Raw genomic sequence first — 7,273 nt, 5'->3', positions numbered from 1 at the left:
GGGTGTAAGTGGATCATATGTACATTATTGTATGAAATGGGGTGGGGTGCACTGGAATGGCTCATACTAGCTTGGGACTGTTGATGGGCCATGTGTCTTCCAGGCTCTGTGTTCATCAAGTGGGTAGCTTGAAGTTAATCATGCTGGGAATATTAGTGTTAAAACACCACGAATGAAATGTTTCCTGCATCCTCCTGAGAGTATTATTAAGCATTCACCAGCACACTGACAATGTGTGTCTCTGGATGCATGCTGTGTGAAGCAAGAATATTCAAGCATTGGTGCGTATATGTGTGGGAGGCTCAACGTGAATTTTGAGTGGGGCACCTGGGGCTGTTGGTCCTGGTCATTCTGAAGCATTACGATGCTCTTAATCAGGTTGGTCCATTCTTTAGGGCCAAAGAGTTGCCATAGATGTTTATTTCTGGCCCCTCTTCATGCAGATGGGTTAAGGGCTACACGTACCTTAGGAAGGTGGATTCTTCTTTAGCATTTGTGTGGTTCTGCATAGCACCCCCTAGGTGGGTGGGCCTGTTAAACAGGTGTGCAGAGCAGAACTTTCAAAGGCGTGTTGGTTTGACAGACAGCAGTCAGAAATATGTGGGGTTTCCTAGACAGGAGGTCAGATGGCCAAGTGTTCTCCCAGGCAATTCCCCAACAATCCGCTGGGCATCTACAGATACTGCTGATGCTACTGGGTAACAGTAGGTGGACGAGACACCCTTCGTATTGGGTCTGGGTGGTAAAAGTCTTTAGACCATTGTGTGCTGAGACCATCTGCCCCAGGGTGGTAGGGTCTGTTGGGTGTCAGGATGGTCAGCAGTGTCACTGGTTCTCAATCAGCCTGTCTCCATGGAAACCTGAATCATTTGGGATAGGAAAGACTGTAGGGATCAGTGAAGCACCAGGGATGGAGGTGTGGGGGCTTTGTCCCTGGGGAGGGCAGGGGACTGCCACCTGAAGAGACAGGGGAGTCCCACTCTGAGGTATGTCTCTGACGTTTCCAAACCCTTTGGACCCACACTCCTTTGCATTCTGAAGGATCAGGATGCTTCTAAGCATTGAAATGAATCTCATGCCAGCTTCATGTTTCACTAATAGGATGACCTAACTCTCTTTTCTCTATTCCATGTTGATGTGCAAGCCCACCAGATGAAACCACATGATCATTGTAGCCTACAAGCGCACCCACATTTGCTTCCTAAGAATTTCTGGGCCTTCCTTCCTTAGGATGAGTCTCCTTCTAGCCTTTTTTCTATCATGGTGCATCCTCTTTCCAACAGAATGTGCCTGCATCCCTCGCTTGCCTGCTCCAATAACTGCTTCTTTTAGTACAAGTGGATTCCTTGTGGCTCTCACTGCCCTCTTCATAACCCAGCCCCAATAAATTGACAGTCTGTTGTACTGATCATATTGTGTTGTTGGCAGAATGGAATTGTGTCTGGTTTTATATTTTAAAGTGTTGTATATTTTAAATTTATTTTTATTTTTATTGTTGTTCAGTTGCATTTTTCTCCATTTTCCCCCAGTTACTCTCCCTGGTCCCTTCTAACCACCACTCCCAAAGACAATCCCCTCTCCATTGTCCTTGCCCATGGGTCCTTTGTACACATTCATTTTCTATCCTCAGTTACCCCTTCTCCCTGTAGTCTGGTCCCTATCAGTTTGTTTTTTATTTTCATGTCTCTAGTTCTTTTTTTCTCACCAATTGAAAAGAATCTGTGCATCCTTGTGTTCATAGCAGCATCATTTATAATAGCCGAGTACTGGAAACAGCCTAAGTGCCCATCAGTAAATGAGTGGTTCAAAAAACTGTGGTACTTTGACACAGTGGAATACTACACATCAGAGAGAAAGAATGACCCCTACCCTTCAAAACAGTATGGATGGAACTGGAGAGTATTTTGCTAGGTGAAATAAGCCAAGCAGTGAAAGACAAATACGATATGATCTCACCTATAAGTGGAAAATATATGTTTTAAATTAAAATGCAGTTAATATAGAAAGTAGAAGTTCTTGGGTTTGTTTGTTGGATTTCCTTGGTTTGGTTTTGAAGTATGAAGACATACACTGAATATTAGGGGTCAGGAACAGAAGTATCTTGGTATCCTGAATCATCACTGAAAATATCCCACTACATGGAATGAATGGAAATTGCTGAAATGGCTGAGGTTGGACAGAGCTGGTTTTCCCAAGGTCAGTATTTTTGGGGGTGTATGTTATTCCCCCATCTGTCCATGGCCAGATGGAATCCTGTTTCTTCAGAAATAATTTAAAAATGTGTTATTATATTGCCAACAATATCATATTAGTTTCAGGTGTACCATGGGGTGATTAGACATTTATTTACCTTACAAAATGATTACCTGAGAGGTCTAGTACCATCTGACACCATACATAGTTATTACAATATTATTGACTATATTCCCTATGCTGTATTTTACATCCCTGTGACTGTTTTTATTACTGGAAATTTGTGAATCTTAATCCCTTCCCCCTTTTCACCCATCTGTCCCACCCCCCTTGCATTTGGCAAACATCAAAAAACTCTCTGTATGTATGAGTTTGTTTTGTTTGATCATTTATTTTGTTCCTTATTCCACATATAAGTGAAATTGTATAGTATTTCTCTTTCTTCATCTGACTTATTTCACTTATATAATGCCCTCTAGATCCACCCATATTGTTGCTAATGGCAAGATTTTATTCTTTATTTTGGTTGAGTAGTATTCCATTGTATATAGTACAACATCTTTTTTATCTGTTTGTCTATCAGTGGACACTTAGGTTGCTTCCATGTCTTGGGTATTGCAAATAATGCTGCAGTGAACATAGGTATGCAAAAGTCTTTTCCAATTAGTGTTTTGTACTCATTTGGATAAATACTCAGAAGTGAAATTGTTGGGTCCTTGCTTCTCCCTTGCTAAATAACCTTTGTTTTAAAGTCTGTTTTGTCTGATTTAGTATTGCCACTCCAGCTTTTTATTTTCATTTCCATTTGCATGAAATATTATTTTTCTCCCTTTACTTTCGGTCAGTGTGTGTCTTTTCATCTGAAGGGGGTCTCTTGTAGGCAGTGTATGTATGAGTCTTATTTTCTTACCCATTCAGCCATGCTTTGTCCTTTTATTGGAGCATTTAATCCATTTACATTTAAATTAATTATTGATAGGTTTGTAGTTATTGTAATTTTATTATTCATATTTTTACTGTTTTTCTTCATAAAGAAGTCTTTGTAACCTATCTTGTAATACTGTTTTAGTGGCGATGAACTCCTTCACGCATTTTCATTTCTGAGAATTCTATCTCTCTCTTCCTATTCTAACTAATAGCCTTGCTGGATTAAGTAGCTGGGTTAGGTTGCTATGTTAGGTAGCTTCCTACTCCTTGCACCTCATCTTCCCTCATTCTCCTCCTCCCTCATTCTCCTTCTCCCTTACTACTCTCTGGTCCTCTCCCCCTCCTTTCTTCTTCTTCCTCTTCTTTTTCCTCCTCTCCTTTCTTGTCCTTCTCCTTTTGGCATTTGGTGCAATACTGGTTTGGTGGTAACAGCTGAAGTTGAAATGATATCCTTGCTGGGTAAAGTAGCTTTGGTTTTAGGTCCTTGCTTTTCATCACTTTGGATATTTTATGCTTATCCCTTCGGCCTGAAATGTTTTTGTTGAGAAATTAGATGACAACCTCTTTTCTCTTGTGGTTTTTAAGATTCTCTCCTTGTCTTTAAGCTTTGCAATTTTAATTATGTTATGTCTTGGTGTGGGCCAATTTTGGTCCAAAATGTGTGGGACTCTCTATGCTTCCCGGACTTGTATGTCTTTTTCCTTCACCAGGTTAGGGACGTTTTTGGCCATTATTTGTGGGGGTGACTTTGCCCTCAAGTCCCCCCATCCGCCATGGATAAAAGTAACCGCTACCAAGACATGATCTGCTTGGGAGGAGAGGTGGCAAATTTCTCAGAGGAGAAAGGCCAGGAGCCCCTTCCTCCAGGGGCTTTTATTGGGTTGTAATACACAGGAATCCAGGTGTCAAGGATCAAACAGTAGATAACATTTCAAAGAAATCTGAGGGCTTAGTCTGAGTCAGTGTCTGTCAGGAAAGGGGGTTGCAGAAACTTTGGGAGACATACTCATTTCCTGCTTGGACCCTTAACGTATGAATGAAATCACTCTTAGCAAAGCAGGTTTCACAGGACTTCTAGGAACTCTTTCTTATGCCAGATTTACCCCGGATTTGCTCTAGCAAGGCAAGGAGCTGCACTGCCTCCCCATCACAGGTGTTCAGGCTTAAGTGGATTAGAGCCAGGAAGTGCTTCTCCCAGAGGACATGGGGACTCGGGCTATTACAGAATAGCCGGGGGGCAAGGGTCCATTGCTCCCTCTTTGTCTCAGCCCCCCTGAGTCCTTCCATGATGGCCTCGCAAGTGATCCTGTCTGGCTTAGGTTGCCCCTCACTGTGAGGAGTCTTACCTGTCATGGACATTGACCATGCTTTGGGGGCAGGGGAGTAAGCTGAGGCAGTGTTTGCTATAAGAGATAAGGTTTCTCTCCTGTGGCTCACATTTCAGAGGTCGCTCCCTCAGTCTTAGCCATGGGGGGTAGTTACAATTCCTGAAACTAGGCAGAGTGGTTCCCAACACTTTTCCTTGGTACCCCTATGATAAGGATGTTTATGCTTTGTGTTCTCCAAAAGGTCCTTAAGTGATTCTCACTTTTTAAAAATTCTTTTTATTTTTTGCTGCTCTGTTGCGTGTTTTTTCTACCTTGTTTTCCAAATTCGTGATTCAATCCACTGCTTCATGTAACCAACCTGTCCCAGTGTATTATTTATTTCAGATATTGCATTCTTTTGCTCCTTTCTATGGTTTATCTGTCTTTTTCATGTTTTTGTGCATCCTTATAATGACTGCTTTGAAATCTATAAATGATAAATTGCTTGCCTACATTTCATTTAACTCTTCTTGTGGAGAATTCTCTGGTTTTCTCATTGGATCTTGTCTCTTTGTCTTTCCATTTTATTTACCTCTTTGTGTTTGTTTCTCTGTATTAATTACATCTGCAAAGACTCTGGTGCAGATCTATGTCAGATGCTGCCTATGACTGGCTCTGGGAAACCTGTTTGTAGCTATCAGTGTTCCACAGCTTGTCTCTCAGTCTGCTGGTTCTGGGTGCATGCAGAAGGTACCAAGCTGTGCACCAAGTCTGGCTTTACTAGCACCAGCCCAGAGGAGGGTCAGCTAAAGTTTCAAAGTTCCCAGAGATCCACCTCTGCCTGCAAGCTGTCTGTTAGGCTTAATCATGGAAAGAGCCTCCAGTTGTACTTCTCAGCAGGGCTTAAACTCAACAGGGTAGGTAAGGTAAGAGTGATTCCTGCTAGTGGGGCTGTTGCTTCACCCAGGGCTGATGCTGTATGGAAGGATATGGCCTTCCCAAGAAGATGAATTCTGCAGTGTGGGGAATGACTGATCGCAAGGATCCCGGCGCCTGAGCCTTCAGCTCTTGCCCCTGAAATACCAACTCCAGACTCTCTTCACATGATGCTAGTCCTGTATACCCTCTCTTCCTCAAAGCCCAGGGTAAGTGGCGGGAAACAAAATTTGTGTGTTGGCCCTTAAAGATAGTGTCTGCATCTACCTATCTCTCCCTGATAGAAAGAAACCCCACAGCTTTTCTCATCTGGATATTATGTGGTTACCATGCTAGTCTGGTACTCCAGGCCAGGGAGCCCTGCTTGGGGTTTACACCCCACACTTCTCAGGGGGAATGCCCCTGCAGTCACTGAAATATTCCTCCAGAACTTCAGCTGCTGCCTGTGGACCCAGCCAGCCCTCTTATTTCTCTGCAATTCCTACCAGTGTGGATGTGGTGATGTGTAAGTCCCTGGTGATACCGCATCTCTCCAGCTAGTCTTCAGTTGGTTAATAAGGATGATTTTTCTATAATTTAGTTGTAATTCCAGTCTGGTCTTGGGAGGAGGTTAATGTAGCTTCCATCTAGTCTGCCACCATCATTGGATCCTAGTATTTAATTTTTTGACACAATTGTAAATGGGATCATTTTTAATTTCTCTTCCTGATAGCTCCTTATTGTAGTATAAAATGCAGCCAATGTACAATGTACAATGTACAAAACAATGTACATTGTTTTGTATACTGCTGCTTTACTAACTTCATATGTCAGCTCTAATAGATTTTTGGTGGAATCTTGTTGTGTGGGGTCTAACCCCGTAAGTGGGAGTCACTTGTGTCTCTACTGCCTGCTGAGTCCACCCTTTGGGCATGTAATTTGTAAAGCTAATTGGGTGGTGCTCTGGTGTGGTCTAATGCTGGTACCAGGTGTGTTGGTACTGGAACCTCTAAGGAAGGGTCCTGATGCTGGCCCAGTTCAGCTGCTGCTTTTGCCTGGGCCAGGCCAACTGATAGGAGCTACAAAGGGGTCGAAAGCTGCCTGTGTTGAACTTGGAGGTTCCTAGGAAAGGCTATCCTTTGAAGCATAGCCACTAGGCTTGACCACTAAGCATGGCCTGGGGGCTGCTTAGTAGTTGGTGCACTGCACTCTGATGACATCAGCTGCTTGTTTCAGGTTTGTGGACCTTTCAGAAATTAAAGGAAAGTACACAGCATTGGCTGAGGTCATCCACTTGTGAATAACAGCTGGTGAAAGAGGTCCAACCTCTGGGCCATTTGGATGATGTGGGTTCTCAGGGAGTCACCAGGGTGGGGTGAGTTTGATGGAGACTCAGATTTAGCACCTGCCAGTGACTACAGGCTGAGTGGGGTGAGGGCTCAGGAAGTGGACAATGGCACCTACCAGTACTTTAGTCCAGGAGAGAGGTGCACCCTCAGTTCTCACCCCGAAGCTAAACAATTCAGTTCCTCCCTGTATATCCCTGATGCCTTTTGAGCTGCTTCCCCAGCACTGGAGCTTTAAAGTAAGTGAGTTCATCAGCCAGTATGCCCACTTGGGACTCCAGCAGCCCTCTGTCTCAGCTGGATGGAATCCTCCTGATTTTCACAGCTAGATGTTATGAAGACTCCTCTTTTCAGGACTGGTGGTTAGTCTGGGAGGCTGGTGTGAGATCAAAACCCCTCACTCCTCAGGAGACAAAGCAGAAATATCCCTCCTTATTCTTAACTGTCACACGTGGAAGTGGAAGTATCCTTGTTTTTGTCTCCACCCATCCTACCAGTCTAAAGTGGCTTTAAAAAAATAAAGTGGCTTTTTAAATATATCCTTTGTTATAAGTGTTCTGTTCTGTTAGTCTTTAGGTGGTTGTC

This window comes from Sturnira hondurensis, unplaced genomic scaffold (assembly GCF_014824575.4).
Source record: "Sturnira hondurensis isolate 20B ecotype Veracruz unplaced genomic scaffold, ASM1482457v3 Scaffold0017394, whole genome shotgun sequence".
NCBI classification, from domain to species: Eukaryota; Metazoa; Chordata; class Mammalia; order Chiroptera; family Phyllostomidae; genus Sturnira; species Sturnira hondurensis.
Note: the sequence above shows the minus strand (reverse complement) of the source record.